Below are 26,942 nucleotides of genomic sequence, written 5' to 3' on the forward strand. Positions count from 1 at the left end.
GCTCCCAAACCCTTGGAATTTCCTAAGTGTTGAGAGTGATAAAGATGTCTTTTGTTATATTAACAAGGTGAGTTTGGAAAGCACCTAAGGATGGGGACTGTTGCCAATGGACAACCATGTGATTAGAGGGCTGGAATTTTCAGTCTCACCTCTAGACCTCTGGGGAGGGGAGAGGGGATAGAGGTTGAATCAATAGCCAGTAGACAATGATGTAATCAATCAATAATATCTATGAATGAAGCCTCCATAAAACCCCAAAAGGACAGGGTTGGGAGAGCTTCTGGGTCAGTGAACACATAGAGATACAAGGAGAATGCCCTTCCAACATGCTTGCCCTATGCACCTCTTTCACCTGGCTGTTCCTGAGTTATATCCTTTTAAAATATACTGGTGGTCTAGTAAGTAAAATGTTTTTCCGTGTTCTATGAGTCACTCTAACAAATTAATCTAACCTGAGGAGGGGGTCATGGGAACTTCTGATTTATAGCCAGTTGCTCACAAGCACAGGTAACAACCTGGACTTGTGGCTGGAATCTGAAGTCCAAGGAGGGGATTGATGGAACCTCCAGTCTGTAGCCAATTGGTCAGAAGCACAGGTAACAGCTTGGGTTTGCAACTGGCTTCTGAAGTGGTTTGGGGGTTGAGGAAATCTTATAGGACTGAACACTTAACCTGTGGAATCTGATACTTTGCCTGGGTAGTTAGTATCAGAATTGAGTTGTACTCTTAGACACACTGCTGCTGTCCAAGGTTTGTTGGTGTGGAGACCCTCTCCATCCACCATGTTGGAAACTGGGTCTCAGAACCTCCATAAAAGGAGCTCTACTCATAAGTCTGCACTTCTTTGTTGTTTTGTTAAGTTTAAAAAACATAGGAAATGCATCAAAGAAATAGAAAAATAGAAAATGGGAAACATCCTCCTTGCTCTTGGAAAGTTTGTGGATTATGACTGATATACCAAGACACAAATTTATAGACAAATACATACATAAAACTCATATTTTTAATCACAAGAAAGCAATAAATTTACCAATGCAAAATAATTTCTTTGATTTGTTGTTTGAGCGTGGGCATTTCTGAGGTGGAATGGTGCATTTGGGGACAACAGTGCTCACACTCTGACCAGCATCTACAGGGAAAATAAAGTTTACCTTTTGGTACACTGTTAGCACACACTTTCCTAAATACACAAATTAAATGTTTTACAAATCAATAGTCTTAATGCAGGTGATCTGCTCTGCTGTCTCCAACTCATGCAAAATCATATCTGAAAAGCTGTGAGTTGTCAGTCATTGGATTCATTTCCTGACCTTTCCATGAGTCATTGCCCATGTGTGGGGGGAGAGCTCAGATCTCTCCAGTTTAGCACTTGTTACCGCCTTTCAGTTTTTCTAACTTTGAGCAATGAAGAGAAAGTGTTTCCCCAAGGCTGAGAAGACTTGTACTACCACATTAAGCAATTAATTGTTCACTCTTTTTTAAAAAAGATTTATTTATTATTTATTTAATTAATTTATTTTTGGCTGTGTTGTGTCTTAGTTGCGGCATGCGGGATCTTCGTTGAGGCATGCAGGATCTTTCGTTGGGGCGTACGGGCTTTTTATTGTGGTGCATGGGTTTCTCTTTAATTGCAGTGTGCAGGCTTCTCTAGTTGTGGCATGCAGTCTCCAGGGCGTGTGGGCTCTGCAGTTGTGCCGCACAGGCTCCAGAGCGCATGGGCTCTGTAGTTTACGGCATGTGGACTCTAGTTGCGGTGCACGAGCTCAGTAGTTGTGGTGTGCAGACCTAGCTGCCCTGTGGCATGTGGGATCCCAATTCCCCGACCAGGTATCGAACACACGTCCCCTACATTGTAAGGCGGATTCTTTACCACTGGACCACCAGGGAAGTCCCTAATAGTTCATTCTTTGAGCTTCCAAGCTATGCCCATGTATATAAGATGAATGAATGGTTATTGCCCGATCTCTCCCCTCACCAAGAGAGTGATGACAGATCCACATGACATACAGTAAAACTCATTGTGTGCAAGAACAAGTACACAATTAAATTAAATATGAAGATATTCACAGGGACTATAGAAGGTACTTATGAAGTGTAAACTGCAGGTGGAGAAGTGGAAAGGCTGGGGAGACTGTTAATACTAGAACAGTATGCTGAGAAGGACCTCAAACAGAGAAAAGAAAACTGATTATATTCCTTCCAAAGTTTTAATTTAAGGGGAGAAACTATTTGTCCCTTCCCAGGGCCATTTAGAAAGTGAAGGTTCTCTGTATCCCATCTGAGAGACAGGTTTCTTCCATGGACAGAGGTGTGTACTAGAAACATCCATCCCAGATCCCCAGTGGCTAAGACAAGTGCTCCAGTCTTGTTCCAAGAGGAGAAAAGGGGCAACACCTTGGTTAAAACCTGACAAGCTGTGAGTTATTAGCAAGAACGTTTTCTTTCAATTGTCTCAAACCTTCCGTGAAGAAGCCATTCTCACCTCCACATCAAAGTTGTGAAAACGATTCCGGAGATTGGAACTCCAGTTCTTTTGAAAACCAAACTCATGCCCTTTCACTGCATTTGGCTCATTTTCAGCTCCTCATTCTCAATTTTCTCGTGTTGCACGGGATTTACAGTTTTAAGACTGTGAAATTGTGCAGCAGTTTGTTTTAAAACACTGGTGTTACTATGGAGATGGAAAATTCCTTTCAGTCTTTTTTCTTTCCTAACTTCCTGTCTTTCTTCCTACTTTTCTCCCTTTCAGTTTGATAATTACCAAAAAAACAAACAAATACAACCCAAAACAACAACAAAAAAAACACTTAAGGGCAATGAGGCAATGATTTCTGTAAAGAAGGAAAAACAAAATTAAAAAGATATATTAAGAGATTTTTTTAAAAGACAGAAAATCATTCATAGGGAAATTTCCTAAATATCATATCATCTTATATGCATACATGTATATGTATTCTTTTCTAATTTCTTTTTTTTTCTAATTTCTTAATGACTCATGATTATTGATTACTACTTTATAAACGAAGGATAGGTAAACATTAAAGTCTCCCTTAAACTCCATCTCATGCTCTAGAAGTGAGTCTTTTTGACAGTTCCGTCTATATACTTCTAGATATTGTTTCTATTTTAATGTAAATATTCATACATAGAGAGATTCTGTGACCAAAAACATGGGTTATCATGTTTTTATCAAACATGAGATTTTATTATAAAATCTCACTATATATTATATTTTGCCTTCTCCTTGTTTGAAATTAATAAGATTTTGGGAAAAATTTCCAAGTGAAGCCACATAACATATACTATTTTCAGTTAGTCATTGTTTGTTTCCAGCTCATAAGGCATATTTATTAAATCGTTTATAAAATCATTTCAATAACTTTGGACATATACATTGTTTCTGAGTATTATCCATTTCAATCAATGCTATAATGAAGATTATGGAGGATTTATATTACATGTTGTGAAATAATAAATGCAGGAAATAGTTCAATATGCAGAATTAATGGGTCAAAAAAACATGTAATTTAAACATGTAACTTAAACATGTAATTTTATGGAGGATAGATATTTCTTTTGTTAAAATAACATGAAGAATGTCAAAATATATGTTATTCGCAATTAATTATCTTTTCTAAGATCCTGTCGAAGATACTATACCAATTTAAATTCCTATCAAGAATTAATGGGCTCATTTCCCCACACTTTTCCCATCTCTGTATATATCATACCTTTAAATATTTACATATCTAAAAAAGCAAATATCTTTATATTTACATTTTAATTTTATATACTCAATCATCAGTGAGAACAATTCTGATGTTTTTAAGTCACGTTGTAAATAATTGTTTTTCTGTGAACTGCTCTTCAAGCATTACCTTCTTTTATTTTGTTACATCTTTTCTTGCCATTTTTGAAAAACATATTAAACAAGGTAGCCTTTCAATTTTCATGTTGAATTTCTCTAGTACTGACATTATTCTTTAGACTTTGTTAGTCATCTTTCTATAGTATAGATTTGAAAAACAATATGGCTTTCAAAAATTGCAACTTGCCTAGTGAGATCTACCTAAATCCAAGATGATGAGGAAAAAAAAGAGAGAGAGAGAAAGAGAGAGAGAGATGTATTGAACAATGATCATGCTTTCTTATAATGGCTGTAGTTTTTAACGTTTTTAAGTATTTGATTTGTAATTAGTTTTGGTGAATGGAGTAATTTAGGTATCCACACTCCCCAACCCCAAATGCCTTGTCAATGGTCATGTTTTAGTTATTATATTTTTAGTGTATGTTTGGATATATGTTAAGGATAATTTCTCCTCATTAGACTTTTTTCTTTTTCCTTCAGAATTTTCCTAGACTAGAATGCTTAGTCTCATGGGCTTATTTTCCCGTTCCATTTGTATGTCACGTAAGTTTTATGTAACATACCTATAAACTTTTATATTTACCAACTTTCTTTCATATTAATAAAATATTAAAACATATCTGTAAAGTAGTTTGACTATTATCATTTTAGATAAGAAAACTATGTAAAGGTAAGTGAGCTTTCTAAGATCTTGTGATTGTATCTTGTTGGCTAAGGGATTGTGACAGGGGAGATTGGGACTGTAGCCCAAGATGTTTTCAATCTACTCCTCTGTATCTCCCTGTAAGACTTGTGGTTTGTGTCCTCAAACATAATTTTCTTTGAATGTGATATGTTCTTGGAATTGCAATTTATTAGAGGTTTCTGAACATGTATGTGAATTATTGCATTCAGGTTGTATCATCCGTTATAAAATTTTGTGAATTTTTCCCCTCAAGCAGTATATAGTATTTTGGAAGAGAAATAAAATGTCTTTTTTACCAGACCTATCTGAGAGAGAGACACACACAGGCAGACAGACAGACAGAGACAGAGAGACAGAGACAGAGGGAGAGAGAGGGTGGGGGGAGAGATTAACTTTATGTGCATATTGCTTTAGTAATACTTTATCTCCTCATACATTACTTATCTACTCAGATACTTTAAAATTACCTCAAGAATAATGATCAAATGAGTGAAGTGTATCTTTGAGATAAAGAGTAGATAAGTATTCTGCATATAAATACTATGAAATGGTTATTCATGGAGTCCATTTGGGGCCTTTAAGGTTTTAGCAGGAGCTTAAGAACTTGTGTCTTGAGAAGAATCAGTAGTTGGGTTGTGATTTATCTTTCCTGTCATTGGAATTAGAGGCAGTATCGGCAGTGAAGGATAAAGACTCTAAGCCCCATTTCCTGGGTTTCAAAATTAGTTCTACTCCTAGAATACGATGACTTACTTAACATACATCTGCCTCAGTGTCTTTTTCTGTAAGTGAGGGATAATAAGAGTGCCAACTTCGAATCATTCTTTTTAGAGTTGGTGAGTAAATAAATGTAAAAAGCATAGAAGATTGCCTGGCTTATAGTAAGTGCTCCCTTTTACTGGCAAAGCTCATTTTTACTCTCTCCATTGCATTCAAATATATATATATATATATATATATATAGAGCATTCAAATATATATATATTTATGTATATGTATATATACATATACAAATGTGTAATATACTTATACATGTTTTGCTCCATATTGTGCTGGAATATCCCTTCAGTAAAGTTGGACTTCCACAAAGCCTCATCCATAGGTATCTTCCCAAGTCAGCATTCTCCAAATTTTTCCCAACTGTGAATGAGAGTGGTTGAGGTGTTTTCTGACTCCACTGGTTCTGCAGCCTGTACTGAGTTCTGTCTGCCTATTATTGGATGCACAGGTGGGCAAGACTCCTCCTGGGTTCCTTGGCATATGGTGCTGGATTTCATAATACCCACAGGAGCACATTCCTTTGCAGATAGATGTAGAATTACTTGTTTAATAGGGGGAACAAAAAGGATGAATGTGTTACACTGCCATAAAGTTATTGTCACTCCTCATACACTTTAGAATTAGTTTGTTGATATCTACAAAATTACTTGGTGGCATTTTGATCGAAATTTAAGTGAATCTAGAAAATAAGTTGAAAGAAACTAATATCAAGACAATATTGGGTATTCCTACCCACAAACATGGAATAACTCCATTTATTTAGTTCTTCATTGATTTAATCATTAGAGTTTTGTAGGCTTCCTGTTCATATTTTGTTAGATTTATACCCATGTATATCATTTTTGGTACTTATGTAAATGGTTCTGTGTTTTTAATTTTTCCTTGCTGACTGCTGGTATATAAAAAGCAATCGACATTTTATATCAATCTTCTATCCTGTAACCATGCTAAAAACCTTTCTTCATCCCAAAAGGTTTTCTTTGTCAGTCCTTTCAGATTTTATACATAGACAATCATGTCATCTGTAGCAAATGTATTTTTATTTATTCCTTCCCTGATATTTTTTATTTCCTTATCTTGTCTTATTGCATTAAGCAGAAATTCCAGTATAATGTTGAAAAGAAGTTGTGAAAGGGGATGTCATTTTTCTAATACCTGATCTTACTGGGAAAGCTTCAAGTTTCTCACCATAAAGTATGATTTTAGCTGTAGGTTTTTGTGGGTATTCTGCAAGTCAAGGTATTCCTAGTTACTGAGAGTTTTTATCATGAATGGGTGTTAGATTTTGTCAAATACTTTCCCCACATCTATTGATATGATCATGTGATTTTCTTTTTTAGCCTGTTGGTATGATGGATTACATCAACTATGTTTTAAAAGTTGAACTTGCCTTACATAAATTGGGAAAAGCTCACTTGGATATGATGTATAATTCTTTTTATACATTGTTGGGTTTAATTTGCTAATACTTTCTTGAGGATTTTTGAATCTATATTCATGAGATATGAAGTTTTCTTTTCTTGTAGCATCTTTAGTTTTGGTATTAGGGTAATGCTGGCTTCATAGAATGAGGTAGGAAGTATCATCACTTTTTATTTATTTATTTAATTTATTTATGGCTGCATTGGGTCTTCATTTCTGCGTGTGGACTTTCTCTAGTTGTGGTGAACAGGGGCTACTCTTCATTGCAGTGCGTGTGCTTCTCAGTGCAGTGGCTTCTTTTGTTGTGGAGCTCGGGCCCTAGGCATGTGGGCTTCAGTAGCTGTGGCACATGAGCTCAGTAGTTGTAGCTCAAGGATTCTAGAGCACAGGCTCAGTAGTTGTGGCACATGGGCTTAGTTGCTCCATGGCATGTGAGATTTTCCCGGACCAGGGATGGAACCCATGTCCCCTGCATTGGCAGGAGGATTTCTAATCACTGCATCACCAGGGAAGTCCCCGGAAGTATCATCTCTGCTTCTACCTTCTAAAGGAGATTGTAGAGAATGTGTCTAATTTATTCCTTAAATGTTTGGGAGACTTCAACAGCAGACCTGTCTAGGTCTGATGCTTTGTAGTTCGAAAGGTTATTTATTATTGATTCAATTTCTGTAACAAAGATAAGTCTATTCAGACTGTCGATTTCTTTTTTTTATGAGTTTTGACAAATTGTGACTTTTAGTGAATTGGCCCATTTCATCTAAGTTATTAAATTTGTGGTCATAGAGTTGTCCATAGTATTCTTTTATTCTTCTTTTAAAGTACATAGACTCTACAGCAATGCCCTACGCTCTTTCATTTCTGATATTAATAATGTCTGTATCACTATTTTTTCTTAGTTAGCCTAAGTAGAGACTTATCAGTTTTATTGATTTTTTTTCCAAAGAACCAGCTTTTGGTTATATTGACCTTTCCTACTGATTTTCTATTTTCAATTTTATTGACATCTGCTCTGATTCTAATTATTTATTTTCTTCTGCTTACTTTGGATTTAATATGCACTTCTTTCTTTAGCTTATGTGTGTTTTTTTAAATATATTTTTAAAATTATTTATTTATTTAGTTTTGGCTGTGTTGGGTCTTCGTTTCTGTGCGAGGGCTTTCTCTAGTTGTGGCAAGCAGGAGCCACTGTTCATCACGGTGCACGGGCCTCTGACTATCACAGCCTCTCTCGTTGCGGAGCACAGGCTCCAGACGCGCAGGCTCAGTAGTTGTGGCTCACGGGCCTAGTTGCTCCACGGCATGTGGGATCTTCCCACACCAGGGCTTGAACCCGTGTCCCCTGCATTAGCAGGCAGATTCTCAACCACTGCGCCACCAGGGAAGCCCTAGCTTATGTGTGTTTTACACCACAGAATGTGGTCTGTCTTGCTTCATGTTCCATATGAGCTTGTAAAAAATGTGTATTCTGCTGTTGTTGTATGAAGTAATCAGTAGATATCCATTATATCCAGTTGACTGATGCTGTTGTTGGGTTCAACTAAGTCCTTACTGATTTGCTGCCTGCTGGACCTTTCCCTTTCTGAGACAGGCATGTTAAAACCTCCAACTATGATAGTGGATTCACCTATTTCTCCTTGCATTTCTATCAGTATTTGTCACACATAGATAGACACATACATTTTAAAGGAGATTAGCTCAGGCTCCCAGACTTCAGACTATACTACAAAGCTACAGTCATCAAAACATTATGGTACTGGCACAAAAACAGGGATATAGATCAATGGAACAGGATAGAAAATCCAGAGATAAACCCACACACCTATGGCCACCTAATCTACAACAAAGGAGACAAGAATATACACTACAGAAATACAGACTCTTCAATAAGTGGTGCTGGGAAAACTGGACAGCTACATGTAAAAAAATGAAATTAGAACACTCCCTAACACCATACACAAAAATAAACTCAAAATGGATTAAAGATCTTTGTGTAAGGCTGGATACTATAAAACTCTTAGAGGAAAATATAGGCAGAGCAATCTTTAACATAAATCACAGCAAGATCTTTTTCGACCCACTGCCTACAGTAATGAAAATTAAAAAAAATAAACAAATGTGACCTAATGAAACAAAAGGTTTTGCACAGCAAAGGAAACCATAAACAAAATAAAAAGACAACCCTCAGAATGGGAGAAAATATTTGTAAATGAAGTGACTGACAAGGGATTAATCTCCAACATATACAAACAACCCATGCAGCTCAGTATCAAAAGAAACACAAACAACCCAATCCAAAAATGGGCAGAAGACCTAAATAGACATTTCTCCAAAGAAGACATACAGGTGGCCAACAAACACATGAAAAAATTGTCAACATCACTAACTATTAGACAAATGTAAATCAAAACTACAATGAGGTATCACCTCACACAAGTCAGAATGGTCATCATCAAAAAATGTACAAACGATAATTGCTGGAGAGTGTGTGGAGAAAAGGGAACCTTCCAACACTGTTGGTAGGAATGTAAATTGGTACTATGGAGAACAGTAGGGAGGTTTCTTTAAAAAAACTAAAAATAGAATTACCATATGACCCAGCAATCCCATTCCTAGGCATATATCCTGGGAAAACCATAATTTGAAAGAATATATGCACCCTGATATTTATTGCAGCACTATTTACAATAGCCAGGTCATGGAAGCAGCTGACAGAGGAATGGATAAAGAAGATGTGGTACATATATACAATGGAATATTACTCAGCCATAAAAATGAATGAAATAGTGCCATTTGCAGAGACTTGGATGGACATAGACATTGTCATACAGAGTGAAGTAAGTCAGAAAGAGAAAACAAATATATAATATCACTTATATATGAAATCTAGAAAAATGATAGAGATGAACTTATTTGCAAAGCAGAAATAAAGTCACAGATGTAGAGAACAAATTTATGGTTACCAAGGGGGGAAGGGGGTGGGATGAACTGGGAGATTGGGACTGACATATATACACTACTATGTATAAAATATTTAACTAATGGGAATCTACTGTATAGCACAGGGAACTCTACTCAGTGCTCTGTGGTGACCTAAATGGGAAGGAAATCTAAAAAAGTGTGGATATATGTACATGTATGACTGATTCTCTTTGCTGAACAGCAAGAAACTAACACAACTTTGTAAAGTAAGTATACTCCAATAAAAATTAATTAAAAACTTAAAAAAGAATAAAAAACATAAAAAGAGGCAAACTGTTTAAAATGCAACTCTGAAACAATGAAATAAAAACATACAGTAAACATGTGAGGAATTTCACAACTTCACTAGTAATCAAAAATAGGCAAAATAAATAGCAACAATATCATACAAATACACTCACTATATCGGCAGAAATATATTATTTTAAAAATCATGCATGTTTTAAGGTTGTGAAATAAAAGGAACTCATGCTAGAATGTGTTGAACTAGTAAAACAATTTAGAAAACTAGTTTGATATTACCTAGTATAGTGGGTTGAAATATTTCCCCCCAAAATTCATGTTCCCTCAGAACATGAGAATGGGACCTTTGGAAGTAGGGCTTAGCATATGTACTTACTTTGGGATCTTAAGAGGAAATCATCTTGGATTTAGAGTGGGTTCTAAATCAAATGAGTAATGTTTTTATAAGAGAAAAGAACACATTAAAATGTACAGAAGAATGAAGACCATGTGAAGAAAAGGACGGATTGGAGTTATGCTGCACAAGCCAAGGAACATGAGGAACAATCAGAAGCTGAAAGAGTCTAAGAAGGATAGCCAACTAGGACCTTTACATGTAGCCTGGCCCTGTCAAAAACTTGAAATAGAATGTCTGGCCTATAGAACTGTGAGATAATAAATTTCTGTTTTAATTCATCAAAGTGTGTGTTGATTTTTTATGGTAACCTTAGAAATTTAATACACATCATAAATTTTAAGATGTGTGTACCTTCTCCCTAGCAATTCTACTCACAGGCATAATTTTTTAAAATTCATGTCTATTTGTACCAAGATATATGTATACGAGTATTGATAGTGAAGTTGTTCACAACAGTTAAGAACAGAAAACACTCCAAAGTCCAATACATTTGAAAGTTGAATAATTTATGTATATTAATGCTATAAAACTTTATAAAGGTAAAAAATAAATTATAATTAAAATAAAAACTTTGGGGAAAACTTCACAAGCAAAATGTTAAGTAGAAGGAAACAAGACAGAACAGATACATATATTTTCAATTTATATTTGGTTAAAAATTAAAATTTAGGTTTTATATTCAAGGCTTTAATCCATTTTGAGTTGATTTTTGTATATGGTGTGAGATAGTTGTCTAGTTTTATTTTTTAGTATGTGGCTGTCCAGTTTTCCTAACATCATTTATTAAAGAGACTATCCTGTCTTCATCGTTATGTTCTTGGCTCCTTCATCATAAACTAATTGTCCATATATGTGTGGGTTTATTTCTGAGCTCTCAATTCTGTTTTATTAATTTGTATATCTTTTTTTGGCCAATATCATGTTATTTTGATTCCTATAGCTTTGTAATATGCTTAAAATCAGGGAGTGTGATTACTTTGTATATTCAGGGTGTTTTGTGAATCCATATAAATTTTATAATTTTTGCTTCTGTTTTTCTGAAAAATATTCTTGGAATTTTGATAAGAATTGCATTGAATCTGTAGATACTATGGGCATTTTAACAATATTACTTCTCCCAATCCATGAGCATAGAATATCTTTCCATTTATTTGTGTCTTCTTAAATCTCTTTCAGCAATGTCATAGTTTTCAGTGACCAAGTTTTTCACCTCCTTGGCTAAATTTATTCCTAGGTATTTTATACTTTTTGTTGTGATGGTAAATGGGATTTTACTTTCCCTTTTTGCTATACCATCATCAGTATATATAAATGCAACAGATTTTTATTCATTTTGTACTCTGCAACTTTACTGTATTTATTATTTCTAATAGTATTTGATGGAGTCTTTAAGGTTTTCTATATATAAAATCATGTCATATGCAAATAATGATAGTTCTATTTCTTCCTTTTTAATTAAGATACCTTTTATTTTAAGTGATACACAAAATTAATAATAAATCATAAGCATTTTGTAAAATAATGGGAGTTGTATATTTTCTAACATCTAAGAAATATTCACAAAAAATGAATTGTTTATTTTTTCCAAATTCTCAACAAATTATTATAATTCATGTCACATTATTTTCTGTAAAGTTAGAAACTGCATGAATAGACAGAAACATGGTGAACATTTCTCCCAAGTAAAAATTTGAAGTTTGAAGTTTAAAGTTGTCGATATCTTAAAAATTAAAAACTCTCTGTAAAAGTTTTCTAGTAGAAGAGTAATAACTTTTAATGGCATAGTTACATATCTATGGACTAAGGAGTTAATTCCAAGCAATATATAAAAATGAAAGGGTCATAGTTAAGCTGTACCTAGGTAAATAGCCTTTCATAAAACAAAAATAAATAATAGCAAAAGCAGATGTGTCAACATCCAAATTAGAGAAGAGAAATTTCAAAACATATCCAAATAAATTAACAATAAGATACTAAAAACTAAATGGAACAAAATACTCTCCAGAGAGATAAATCTTAATTTGAACATATGTTGAACACTGGTCATCCTACATGATATGACTCAGAGTGTGATTAAATGTTAACATTTTAAATACAATTAAGTGCCCACACTGTTAAGCATGAATGCATATAATTTTTTTGTGTTCACTTAGTGGTGGCATTGTAAAGTGATAGTTAAAATTCAGCAATCTCTTCTTGAGATTTGATATTTTCTTCTTTCTTTATATCTAAGTTATGGGTAAAAAGAGAATCTCTTAAGCTCACATTTATTTATTTCTTAAGCTATTTCTTTGTAATAACTTGTAAATATATTTTGGTGGCCTTATGTCCATATCTGAAGTCAAACCAAGTGTTAAAATCAAGTACAAATAGATACCAGACTTGAAAATTACCTGAGCAGGCATAACCAATTAAGACATACATGCAAAACTTAATTTAGCTTATTCTGCACAGCAAGCAAAACTTATCATAGACCACTTCTTTTAAATGCCTCTGGAAATCATAACCAAAACAAACTGTTCCCCCAAATAGCCATGAGGTAACCACTTTAACCAATCCTCTATCTACCTCTTGGAAAGCTCTAATTTTATAACCAATCACTGTAAATAATAAACAGCCTCTGTGCTCCCACTCTATAAGTTGTCTTATAACAATATTCCTCTGAGCCTCATTCCATTGTTAGTTTAAAAGCTCCTAGATAATGAACCATTTTTATATGCATAATAAACACAACTTACTATTTTTGTAATCCAGTGCTTTTATCTCTGCTACTTCCAAATTCTGACACATGAAATACTATGAGGTAGCAGAAAAAATAAACACAATTCTCATATGCATACAAAATAATTTAATATGTTCAATGTTAAAAAAATAATCTGTCAAAAAGATACAAACACTCTAATATAAAGACTGATTAAGTTCAAGAACACAATGTTAAAATGTAGAAAAATGCATTTAAAAATTTCTTATCATTGGTACAAGGTAAGTAAAATATTTTTTAAGTTAACTGGACAACGTTAGCAAAGCAGGAAAGAGAATGCACATTCTTGTACATTGGTAAATGGATTATAAATCCATATACAATTTCAGTCTTCCTGTACATAGGTATCAAAAATCTTAACATTATACATATAATAGCACTCCCTAGTTAAACTATATGAATGGTTACTAAGGACATAATAAAGTCTTCTCTTTAAAAGAATAGCAAATTCAGTATTCACAGAGACCTGTCTGCTAATGCACATAAATGAAAATGTACAGTTGAGAAGGGTGGCCAATGGTAGAAAGCCATTCCTGGGTGAGAAACACAGGAGTGGCTCAGCTCCATCTGATAATCCATGGGAAAATGTATGTTTGTTATTTCAAAATCTAGGGATTTTTCTATTAGTATTAATATTTGTATGTGACAACTAATTTTAAATATTGATTCAATGGGTTTTCAAACACTATGAAGAGTAACAGAAGTCTTTGCTAAGTTGAATATTTCACCTGAAAGAGAAATTTGTTACTTCTTGATTTGCCAGGCTAAACCTATGGGAGAGGTAAAACATTTATCTATAGGGTGACTGAAATACTGGGACAATTTAATGTATATTAGTTTATGAAATTCTGGTGCTTTGTTACCTGAAAAAATCACAGTTTGAAAATATTGGCTAACTAGAAAAGTGAGAAAAGAGAAATAATTCTCTTTTAAATAACTAAGTGAAAAAAGATGGTCACCTAAAACAAAGAAATAATTTTTACATGCACACTTTTTACATTCATTTCAGTTTATTTTTGCTCTATTTATTAAACATCTCCTGTCAGAGTTTCTCTATTGAAGAATCATTACTTACTCCTGAAAATCTCCGTAGGACCCATTATCATGCAATTAATAGAGTGTGTTTATTAAAAATATAAGCAGGGATAAAAAAATTCAAATATTAGAGTATATTATAAAACTATAAAAATGAGAACAGTTGTTATCTCTGGAAAACAATTATATTTACTTTCATTGCTGTGGTGAATCAGGTCTAGCTGAGAACATAATATCTAATTAAGTATCTTTTCAGAATGAGAGACAATTTATTGCTTATTAAATACAGCTGCAGGACTATATGTAGACACAAAGATAAAATATTTTTAATCTAGTTGAAGATGTAATTCTAATTTACATTTAAAAGACAAAAACAACCAGTAAAAAGATAAATGAAAGTACAAAACAAATTATGTGGAGTGAAAATATTTCTTAATAACCAAAATTACTCAGTGAATGTTGTGTAAATTCAAATGTGTAATTTATGACCACAGCATTGAACTATAAGAGAATTAATGGATTTTTAAGAATAAATTGTTAAAGGTCAAATATATCAATAAGTCAAATATGTAAAAAATATAAAGATCAGAAATAATAAATGGGTAAGTGTAGCATGAAAAAAATCCAAAACAAGATGTTAATATAGCACACACACAAGAAAATTTTCAAAATCAATTGAAACTAAATGAATAAATATATATTGCAATTACAATGAGGACTCATCATTTACTAACTCAATAAAATAAAAAGCATAAAATCATATATACCAATTTTATGAATTGGTTCGTATACACATAAACTATGCACACACACATATATATCTGTTATGTTATAAATGTACATGACTCATCAATTTGATAAGAAATAAACATCAAAAAATAATTATTCCCTTGGACCCATTATTTTCACTTTTGAAGATTTAGTAAGAAAAAAGTATTTTTCACAAAGTGGAACCTTTCATAGAAAGAAGTTTATAATTTGGAAGGAAATGGTATGATAAATTTTAAAAATAGTTAAATAGACTATAATTATAAAGTCAAACTACTATAGATAATTAGATAAATATTATCAAAGCTATACTATTGTGGTTCTAGAAATTAGTAAAACAAAACAAAAAAAACCAAACATACAACATCACTTCCAATATAAAGTGGTAAGAACAAGAAGAAAATTTTGTGTTTGTGAGCCACACTTGAATAATATATTCAAAATTAAATATGTTGTCATAAGAATTGGAAAATAAAGTTATGACCAATGTATAATAAGTATTGACAAATATTGTTACAATACAGTGGTTTAGGGAAAATTAGTTTAAAATGTAGTATAGAGTCAATACTACTTAGGATTCACATTTTTTCTCTTCCCTAATTAAAAAAAAAAGACTTGTTTTTTATATTGATTGTCGACTGGCAGATCTATGACATTGCATTTTTCTTAATAAATGTGTGAAGATATTATGCAGCATAGCAGCAAGGCATGCTCTGTTTCATTAGTAGTCCACAGGGGATAGGGTGAAGTGGTTTGGCCATGAGACGTCTACAGAAAAGTACCATTTGCTGGCTGTATATTGCTCATCTCTGTTACAGTGAAATCCTTCTGTAACTAAGGTCTATCCTTTCTTCTCCTATTCTCAATAGATATCAACTTCTTATGGTTACTTTTCTTCTGAAGACTTTCCTGAGGGCTCCAGCCATCTCTGTTTCTCAGACTGTAGATGAGGGGATTGAGCATGGGAGTGAGGATGGTGTAAAAGATAGAGACCACTTTGTCCTGCTCAGCAGTGTGATAGGCTTTGAGAAGAAAATACTTGATGATGATTAGTCCATAGAAGAGAGTCACCACAATCATATGGGAAGAACACGTTGCCAAAGTCTTCCTCATCCCCATATTTAATCCTAATCTCAAAACAGTGTAGAGAATCTGCCCATATGAAGCCATTATGGCAGATATTGGAAAGAGGAGAAATACAACACCACTGACAAAAAAACCATTTTCATAAAGAGAAGTGTCAGCACAAACAAGTTCCAGAAGAGCTGGGATCTCACAGAAGAAATGATGGATGTCCCTGGAGCCACAATAAGGAAGATTCAGAACATAGACAACATTGATGAAGGCATTGAGAAGTGCATTCAGCCAAGTGCCAACCACCATGAAAATGCAAACTGTAGGGCACATGAGAACTGAGTAGTGGAGGGGATGCAATATTGCCACATAGCAGTCGTAAGCCATGACTGCCACGAGAAGGCACTCTGCTCCCACCAGAGTCATGAACAGGAAATGCTGAATTACACAATTAGTATAGGAAATGTTGTTTTTTCCAGACAAAAGTAGAGATATACAAGAGGTCCATCAAAGAAAGTTAACTGAGAAGAAATTTCATAGGAGTATGGAGGTGAGAGTCCAACCAAATGAGAATCACCATCATAACATTGACAATATGGGCGACAAGAAAAACTAGGAAGATGAAAGTAAAAAGTAGCTTGGGGGGTCTGGATTTGGTAAAACAGTCCCAGGAGAACAAAGGCAGTCCCAGTGGTCCTATTTTTCCATATCTCCATTCTGTCCATCCTAATTCATTACCTTGGATAGAGTTTACAAAAATCTTTAGATCCACTCTCTATCCACTTTTGTACCACTCTTATTTTACAATGTGTCACTTTCATTTTCTTCTTAGCAATATCAATGATATATTTCATATATAATGTGGTTTGACTACATTTAATTATATGTGATATCACAGAATGTTGTCACTCTCACAACTTTAGTGCAAAATTTCTTAAGACAGATTTATAAATAATTCTCAGGATTGGACACGTTCAGTATTTTAAGGAAATGTATTTAAAATCTTTGAAATTTTCTAAGTACAATTTAATTAAAAGAATAAAAAATTAAATATATATCTCTATAGATCTATCTATTTATCTATAAAAAATATCCAACACATACTTAAAGTCATTCTGTGGTCTTGAATAGTTCTGATTTCCAAGTACTAGAGATTAGATAAGTTTTCAGTCTTAAGTAAATAAGTAATCTTCTGTACACCTACACAAAATCTTTTCAGTGTTTTACATATGTCATTTTGACCACTATAACAGTCTTCAAAGGGTTACTTTCTTTGTTTTCAAAATATGATTAGACTCTCAAAGAGATCAACTAATACGTGCAGATATAGAGTACTGGAACTAGAACTATAATTAGATGTAAATGTTTGCAAGTGTTCTGATCTAGTCTTAGCTGTTACCTAATTCTCTAAAAACGAAATTGGTTTAAGGTGTTCTGTTTTTAAATAAAGAATGTATAAGAACTTTTTTTGAAATTTGACAATTGACAATCTAAGACCATCCAGAAAGTATAGAAAAAAGCTCAAACAGGCTGCTTGCTGAGTCAGATTCCAAATCCTGAGGTCACATAGTCACAAGACTGTTGATACTATGAAAAACAAAAACAGTAGCAAACAATCAAATGACTGTTATTGATCTATTCTGGCCAGTGGGCTTGGTAATTTTCTTTATCTGTGCTGTAGTTCAGTAAAACTCTGGGTGTAAGAAAACATACAGCACTTATCTAATGAGAAAATAACCTATTCTGTAGAGAAAAAGCTGGAGAGAAGCTCCATTGATAGGTTTCAAGTGCAATTTGAGAAGTAATTTGCTTATGTACAGGCATTACATTTTTCAAGGTGTCCCTCAAAATTGTGACATAATAAAGCACAATAATACCAGAAATTAAATTTCACACAATTAGACTTGCTCCTTGAAGAATGTAGTTAGTGGCTGTCATGATCTATAGTGACTTGCTTTTATGGCTTGAAACTTGACCATTTATATGTTGTTCTATATAAGAAATTCCACCAAAATTAGCATTGACTCCTGAACAAGAATTTCTTTAAACAAGCCAACTCAATTAGGAAAAAAAAAAAGATTATCTTCACTCAGGATTTATTTGGTATCTCTTCTTATCCCAAGTCTTTATGAACAGTGTCTATGAAGTTACATACACTTTGCTTGAAGGAAAAGAAGTGAGTAAAATGCTTCAATGAGAAAATTAAAAAAAAACACTAAGTATTTTAATTCCTGATGGTAAATTAATTGTATTGTCTCTAAATATAAATGCATCTTTTAGTATAAAAATGTATATTTTACAGAGTCAGCTATCCTAAACCAGTAGTGCATGTTACCACTGTTGGCAGATGCAGATGTAACCTAGATAGGATAAGGGAATTATAAAATAGTAAGTAATTTATTAAAAGGCTATCCTTCTATATTTTTAATCCTCTCTTAGTGTGATGTTCTCCCTTGAACAGATAGTGTTATTACAGCGCCATAAAGACTTTAGACACTCAGTAAGAATTTTGAAATTTTGAGTTACTTCCAATTGGCTACTCTTCTTGTTTACAACCAAATAACTTGGTATGTGATTTCTTGAAGTCCAAGACCACATGAGGTGAGTATTTTGTTCTGTTTACCCACTCCAAAGTGAAAATTAACATGCAAGAAAGTAGACAGAATCATAGACTGTTGTTTTAGTATTAATATAAAATGTTATTTTACCTCATGTTGTTTAAATGATTTCCACAAATGATATTTTATATAATAGTCCATAATTTGATGAAAATTATATTTTCTTTTTTTAAAATTAATTAATTAAATTTTTAAAAAGTTTTAAATTTTATTTTACTAATTTTTTATACAGCAGGTTCTTATTAGTTATCCATTTTATACATATTAGTGTATATGTCAATTATATTTTCAATATTTTAAGTACTGAAGACTTTTTAAAAACACATTTACAGATGTGACTGACAACTTATTAAAAAACTGCATAGATTTTTTTTTATATGAAGAGTCAATTTATTCAACTGAAATAACTGGTAAGATCTTAAAATCCAAACGGCTCAAAGTTTAACCAGTTTTAACTCAAATACTTACCTTTTACACTGTTTAAGTATTATGAATAAGAAGCATATCAAATATGCAGTCCTTTGTGCTTAATTAAGAGTAGGAGCAAAAGATGCATTTTCCCTAATGTATCTTTTTTCAACAAAATATATTAAATTGTTATATTTATTTTGATAAAGTCAAAATTTTTACACTTACAAATTTTAAAAAGATTCCTAATTTGAATCTTCAGAGGCAAATAAATACATAAGTAAGTAAGTAAACAAATAGATAAATCCCACTGTCCATGTTAAAAGATATTCAATGGCTATACATTCTGGGTATGTATATTTTTTAATTCAAAAATTGAGCCAAGTTTTTCTTTTCTTTTTTTTAATGGAAGGATATATCACATCAGATACATGTGGTAAGTACATAAATCTGGTATTTAAAAGTATTGCTCTATTTCACTTATTATTTATATTGAATTACAATTTTGAATAAATTATTCTGTAATTTTATTTTTACCTGTATTGCAAAACAAGGCTGATGTTGTGTCTTATAAAGAAAAGTTCCTGGTCAACATCAAGCCTTTCAACTAATTATTTGGCATCAAATAAATCCATTTTTTCCCCAGAAATACTAACTATAAATTTTAATTATTTTCCCTCAAAATATCACCAGAAATTTCTTTATGTAGACGGAAACATTGCACATAGAAGTATCCAGAGTGACTCATCTCTTGATGTCAGGTCCATACATTATCAATGAACTAAGGAGGTTAACTAGCCCACAAAAATCTCTCTACCGTAAAGAGTTGTGACAACTTATAATTCCACCTGTACTGTCCTCAGAGAAAATGTCCCTTGTTTGCCTCTCTCCTCCTTTAGGTAGACAGTAGCATAATCGTTCCATTGTCCTTCAAATACCCAAATAAATAAGCCTGTCCTCTTAGAAACAAACAAAAATATCAGTCAATTTCATAATCATTTGTTTATCAGCACCAGATTACTCCACCTTGACAGTTCAAAAATTGCCATGTCAATATCCCAGTTCAGAATTTAATAGATGCGACTATAGAATATCTGTCATTTAAGATCCAGAGCAAGTGTACTTCTTTCCTGACTTCACCATTGTTTAATGACCTCAGATATGTTACTTGACCTTTGGTTTTTCATGTATAAAATGGGATAATAAGAGGATACATGTATAGGGTTTTGTGAGGATAATGTTAATTAATTATTGCAAATTTATTAGGATAGTGAAAGATGCACAGGAGAGAATAAAAGTTTCACGATGTGGAGTTGAGCTTGAATTTTATGACTAAATATAATTAGGACTATGAATTGATCTATATAGTTTTGTGTTACCTTCTGGTCATATCACAAACTAGAGACTTATGTAACAGCATATATATATATATATATATATATATATTTTTTTTTTTTTTTTTTTTTTTTTTTTTTTTTTTTGCGGTATGCAGGCCTCTCACTGTTTTGGCCTCTCCCGTTGCGGAGCACAGGCTCCGGACGCGCAGGCTCAGCGTCCATGGCTCACGGGCCTAGCCGCTCCGCGGCATGTGGGATCTTCCCGGACCGGGGCACGAACCCGTGTCCCCCGCATCGGCAGGCAGACTCTCAACCACTGCACCACCAGGGAAGCCCAGCCAACATATATTTTTAATATATCACCCATGTACAGTAAGTTTCTGGGTCTTTTTCAACTAGAAATATGCATCTACCTTTGTGAATTTTGTACATTTGTGATAGTATTGCACATATCTTATTAAAGTAACCCTGTGCACTCTTAATTGCAAAATTATTCTCATTTTTCTATATATAGAGAGGCATATATAATGTTTCTCAGAAGTTGAGCTTAATTTGGGAATGATACATCTAGCTGAGTTTTAGTTACCTGGGAGATAATTAGGTCACACTGTGAGGTTAGTTAGGTTAGGTCACATGGTGAGATTCGTTTGATGTAGTATTGGTTGTAGTGTTAGCCATTGGATTTTTCTAGTGTGTATTTGTATATCAAACTAGTGTTATCATTTATTGATTACTTTCTATGTGTCAACCAGAGTTCTAAGTACTTTACCTTTATGTTAAATCCTCAGGCCTGCTAATGTCTCTACCAGTAAGGCACTGTGAATAATACTGCTTCAGTACCTGTGATCATATCCACCATGTTTTACATACACACAACTTTAATATCACTAAAGTTTTGATTTAGAATTTTTTACTCTACTTAGAAAAATTTTAAATATAGTGTGAAAATCTAAATTCAACAGAAATCAGCATTTGAGAGGGACTTGAACACACCTCAAAATCATTACAACAACCATGTAATTAGAAAGCCCATCTCTCCTTTCACAACAGTGCTTATTTGTGCAAACTTACCAAAATATTCAGAAAAAGGGTAAAAAACCCAATTATTAGCATTATAACTACTAAAAAGGGCAAAGTGTAAAAATAATTTTGGAATTAATATATGTTTTTTTTCTGTTAAATTCAGTCTTTTCTTAAAGTTTCCTTTGAGCTTTAGAATAGCGTATGCACAATAATACTTTAGAAATTTTTTAAAGATAACTCAAAGTTTTAATCTAGTTTTGTTATCAATGAAAATAATTGGGAATATAAGGACCATTCAGTAAGATCTCCTTTCTATTAAAGAAGCATAAGGTCCAAAAAAATCACACTACTTCTAACATGAGTAACAATCTTTATATACCAGGCTCACTGTTATTAGGTTGGCATCAACTCGACCCATGTTTCCCAGAATACCATTACCTGTATGGTTCATGGCTAACATTTACAAATGAGAGGAATTTACACATGATTTGAAAAATAGAAGACAATAAAAGGAGTTATTATCTGAGGAAGGGAGATGCATAAGCAAACATGAGTTTTAATTAGCTTCCTGGTGAGCTTCTAGGAAATATACTATATAGGTGCTAGAGACTGAGGCCATCAGTAGGACCATCACACAAATCCTGAGATTTGTAGCACCTTCCAAGTGAGTTTCTAAGACCACCCCAAAATTGCCTTCATTCTTCCAGCCCTTCTAAAATATAAACAAGCATCTAATTTCCTATGGTAAAAATCAATTATACCTGGAAAATAATGAGTGAATTCTATTTACAATATAATACAAATGCTTTATACACAGCATTTTTTTTTTTTTTTGCCAAAAAATGTACTAGGAGATAGAAATTCAAAAATAGGAATCGGAAATTGATCTCCTAATCTGATCAGATGACAATAGAATGGTACAATAATTGCCAGTGGAAGATGGAACAAGTATTCCAGACTATACTGTGACCAAAAAAAAAAAAAAAGTTAATTGAATTATCACTGGTTATTGGTGAAAATAATGCACATCAAAGGCAAGAAACACTTACTCTTTTTTTTTTTTTTTTTTTTGTGGTACACGGGCTTCTCACTGCTGGGGCCTCTCCCGTTGCGGAGCACAGGCTCCGGATGTGCAGGCTCAGCAGCCATGGCTCATGGGCCCAGCCGCTCCACGACATGTGGGATCTTCCCGGACCAGGGCATGAACCCATGTCCCCTGTATCGGCAGACGGACTCTCAACCACTGTGCCACCAGGGAAGCCCCAAACTTACTCTTTTTTAAAAAAGTTTTTATTGAAGTATTGCTGATTTACAACGTTGTGTTAGTTTCTGGTATACAGCAAAGTGATTCAGATATTTTCATTGATAGTTTTTCATATGTTTTGGCAACCATAAGTTTATTGTATATGTCTGTGAGCCTGTTTCTGTTTTTTAAATATGTTCATTTTATCATATTTTAATTCCACATGTAAGTGATATCATATGGTATTTGTCTTTCTCTGTCTGACTTCACTTAGTATGATAATCTCTAGGTCCATTCATGCTGCTGCAAATGGCATTATTTCATTCTTTTTTGTGGCTAAGTAGTATTCCATTGTGTGTGTGTGTATGTATATATATATATATATATATATATATATACCACATTTTATTTATTCATTCACCTGTCAATAAACATTTAGGTTTCTTCCATGTCTTGGCTATTGTAAATAGCATTGCTATGAACATCAGAGTGCATGTATCTTTTCTAATTAGAGTTTTCATCTTTTCCAGACATATGCCCAGGAGAGGGATTGCTGGATCATATGGCAACTTTATTTTTTTAAGGAACCTCTATACTATTCTCCATAGTGGCTGTACCAATTTACATTCCCACCAACAGTGCAAGAGGGTTCCCTTTTCTCCACACCCTCTCCATCATTTATTGTTTGTAGATATTTTGATGATGGCCATTCTGACTGGTGTGAGGGGATACCTCATTGTAGTTTTGATTTGCATTTCTCTACTAATTAGTGATGTTGAGCATCTTTTCATGTGTCTGTTGGCCATCTTTATGCCTTCTTTGGAGAAATGACTATTTAGATCTTCTGCTCATTTTTTTGATTGGGTTCTTGTTTTCTGATATTGAGCTACATGAGCTGTTTGTATATTTTTAGATTAATCCCTAATTGGTCACTTTGTTTGCAAATACTTTCTCCCATTCTGTGGGTTGTCTTTTTGTTTTGCTATGACTTCCTTTGCTGTGCAAAATATTTTGAGTTTAATTAGGTCCCATTTGCTTATTTTTGTTTTTATTTTCATTACTCTAGGCGACAGATTTTAAAAGATTTTGCTGCAATTTATGTCAGATAGTGTCCTGTCTGTTTTCCTCTAAAAGATTTATAGTGTCTGGTCTTACATTTAGTTCTTTAATCCATTTTGAGTTTATTTTTCTGTATAGTGTTAGAGAATGTTCTAACTTCATTCTTTTACATGTATCTGTCCAGCTTTCCCAGCACCACATATTGAAGAGACTCTTTTTCCGATTGTATACTCTTGCCTCCTTTGTCATAGACTAGGTGACCATAGGTGTGTGATTTTATCTCTGGAACTTCTCTCCTTTTCCATTGATATATATTTCTGTTTTTGTGCCAGTACCATACTATTTTCATGGCTGTAGCTTTGTAGTATCGTCTGAAGTTAGGCAGCCTGATTCTTCCAGCTCACTTTTTCTTTCTCATGATTGCTTTTGCTATTCACAGTCATTTGTGTCACCGTAAAAATTGCAAGACTTTTTGTTCTAGTTCTGCAAAAAATGCCATTGATAATTTTATATGTATTGCATTGAATCTGTAGATTGCTTTGGGTAGTAGAGTCATTTTCATTGATTCTTCTATTCCAGGAACACCGTATATCTTTCATCTGTTTGTGTCATCATCAATTCCTATCATCAGCATCTTCTAGTTTTTAGAGTACACACTCTTTTGCCTCCTTAGGTAGGTTTATACCTAGGTATTTTATTCTTTTTGATGAAATGGTAAATGAGATTGTTTCCTTAATTTCTCTTTCTGATCTTTCATTGTTAGTGTATAGGAATGCAAGAGATTTTTCTGTATTAATTTTGTATCCTTCAACTTTACTGAATTCACGAGCTCTAGTAGTTTTCTGGTAGCATCTTTAGGATTCTCTATGTATAGTATCATGTCAACTGCAAACAGTGACAGTTTTACTTCTTCGTTTCCAATTTGGATTCCTGCAATTTCTTTTCCTTCTGTGATTCCTGTGACTAAGACTTCCAAAATTATGTTGAATAAAAGTGGAGAGAGTAGAGATCCTTGTTATGTTCCTGATCTTAGAGGAAATGCTTTCAGTTTTCCACCATTGAGAAAGATGTTTGCTATGGGTTTGTCGTATATGGCCTTTATTATGTTGAGGTAGTTTCCCTTTATGCCCATTTTCTGGAGAGTTTTTTATCATAAATGGGTGTTGAATTTTGTCAAAAGCATTTCTGCATCTATTGAGATGATCATATGGTTTTTATTATTCAGTTTATTATGTGGTGTGTCACATTGATTCATTTGCGTATACTGAAGAATCCTTGCATACCTGGGATAAAACCCACTTGATCATGGTGTATGATACATTTTTTTTCTTTTTTTTTTTTTGCGGTACGCGGGCCTCTCACTGTTGTGGCCTCTCCCATTGCAGAGCAACAGGCTCTGGACGCACAGGCTCAGCGGCCATGGCTCACGGGCGCAGCCGCTCCGCGGCATGTGGGATCTTCCCGGACCGGGGTACGAACCTATGTCCCCTGCATCGGCAGGCAGACTCTCAACCACTGCACCACCAGGGAAGCCCGTGTATGATACTTTTAATATATTGTTGGATTTGGTTTGCTAGTATTTTGTTGAGGAATTTTGTGTCTATGTTCATCTGTGATATAGGCACATAATTTTCGTTTTTGTGTGTGTGACATCTTTGTGTGGTTTTGGTATCAGGATGATTGTGGCCTCGTAGAATGAATTAGGGAGTGTTCCTCCCTCTGCTATATTTTGGAAGAGTTTGAGAAGGATAGGTGTTAACTCTTTTCTAAATGTTTCATAGAATTGGCCTGTGAAGCCATATGGTCCTGGACTTTTGTTTCTTGGAAGTTTTTAAATCACGGTTTCAATTTCGGTACTTATAATTTGTCTGTTCATATTTTCTATGTCTTCCTGGTTCAGTCTGGGAAGGTTGTACCTTTCTAAGATTGTGTCCATTTCTTCTAGGTTGTCCATTTTATTGGCATATAGTTGCTTGTAGTAGTCTCTTAGGATCCTTTTTATTTCTGTAGTGCCAGTTATCACTTCTCCATTTTCATTTCTAACTTTATTGATTTGAGTCCTCTCCCTTTTTTTTGATGAGTCTGGCTAAAGCTTTTTCAATTTTGTTTATCTTCTCAAAGAACCAGCTTTTAGTTTCATTGATATTTGCTATTTTCTTTGCCTCTATTTCTGCTGTGATCTTTATTATTTCTTTCCTTCTACTAACTTTAGGCTTTGTTTGTTCTTCTTTCTCTCGTGTTGTGTTTAGGTTGCTTTTTCCTGTTTGTTTGTGTATCTATTGTAGTTTTTGAGTTTGCTGTTCCCATGGGGTTTTGATATAGCAATGTATGTATTTACAAGGTTGTTATAAATTGCTGGTCTCTTTCCTGCCTAGAGAAGTCCTTTAGCATTTGTTGCAATGCTGGTTTGGTGGTGCTGAATTCTCTTAGCTTTTGCTTGTCTGTAAAGCTTTTGATTTCTCCATCCAATCTGAAGTGAGCCTTGCTGGTTAGAGTATTCTTTGTTGTAGGTTTTTTTCCTTTCATCACTTGAAATATATCATGTCACTCCCTTCTGGCTTGCAGAGTTTCTGCTGAAAAAAATCAGCTGATAACCTTATGGGAATTCCTTGTATATTATTTGTTGTTTTTCTCTTGTTGCTTTTAGTATTTTTTCTTTAATTTTTCTCAGTTTGATTAATATGTGTCTTGCCACATTCCTCCTTGGCTTCACCCTGTATGGGATTCTCTGTGCTTCCTGGACTTGAGTGAGTGTTTTTGGCTATAATCTCTTCAAATATTTTCTCAGGCCCTTTCTCTTGCTTTTCTCCTTCTGGGACCCCTATATTGCAAATGTTGGTGTGTTTAATATTGTCCCAGAGGTTTCTGAGAGTGTCCTCATTTTTTTTCATTCTTTTTTTCTTTATTCTGTTCTGTGGCAGTGATTTCCACTGCTGTGTCTTCCAGCTCACTTATTTGTTCTTCTGCCTCAGTTATTCTGGTATTGATTCCTTCTAGTGTATTTTTCATTTCCATGATTGTATTGTTCAACGGTTTGTTCTTTATATCTTCTAGCTCCTTGTTAAACATTTCTTGCATCTTCTCGATATGTGCCTCCGTTCTTTTTCCGCGATTTTGGATCATGTTTACTATTATTAGTCTATATTATTTTTCAGGTCGATTACCTATCTCCTCTTCATTTAGCTATTCTTGTGGGGTTTTATTGTGTTACTTTGTTTGCAAAATATTTCTCTGTTGTCTCA

The 26,942-nt window shown here is 33.8% G+C and overlaps 1 pseudogene; it reads right to left on the reverse strand.

Moving 5' to 3' along the window:
- Positions 1 to 15,810: 15,810 nt before the first annotated feature.
- LOC137220579 (olfactory receptor 2T27-like) lies at positions 15,811 to 26,823 on the reverse strand (annotated as a pseudogene).
- Positions 26,824 to 26,942: the final 119 nt, after the last annotated feature.

The sequence above is a fragment of the Pseudorca crassidens genome, chromosome 3, assembly GCF_039906515.1.
Source record: "Pseudorca crassidens isolate mPseCra1 chromosome 3, mPseCra1.hap1, whole genome shotgun sequence".
Lineage (NCBI taxonomy): Eukaryota > Metazoa > Chordata > Mammalia > Artiodactyla > Delphinidae > Pseudorca > Pseudorca crassidens.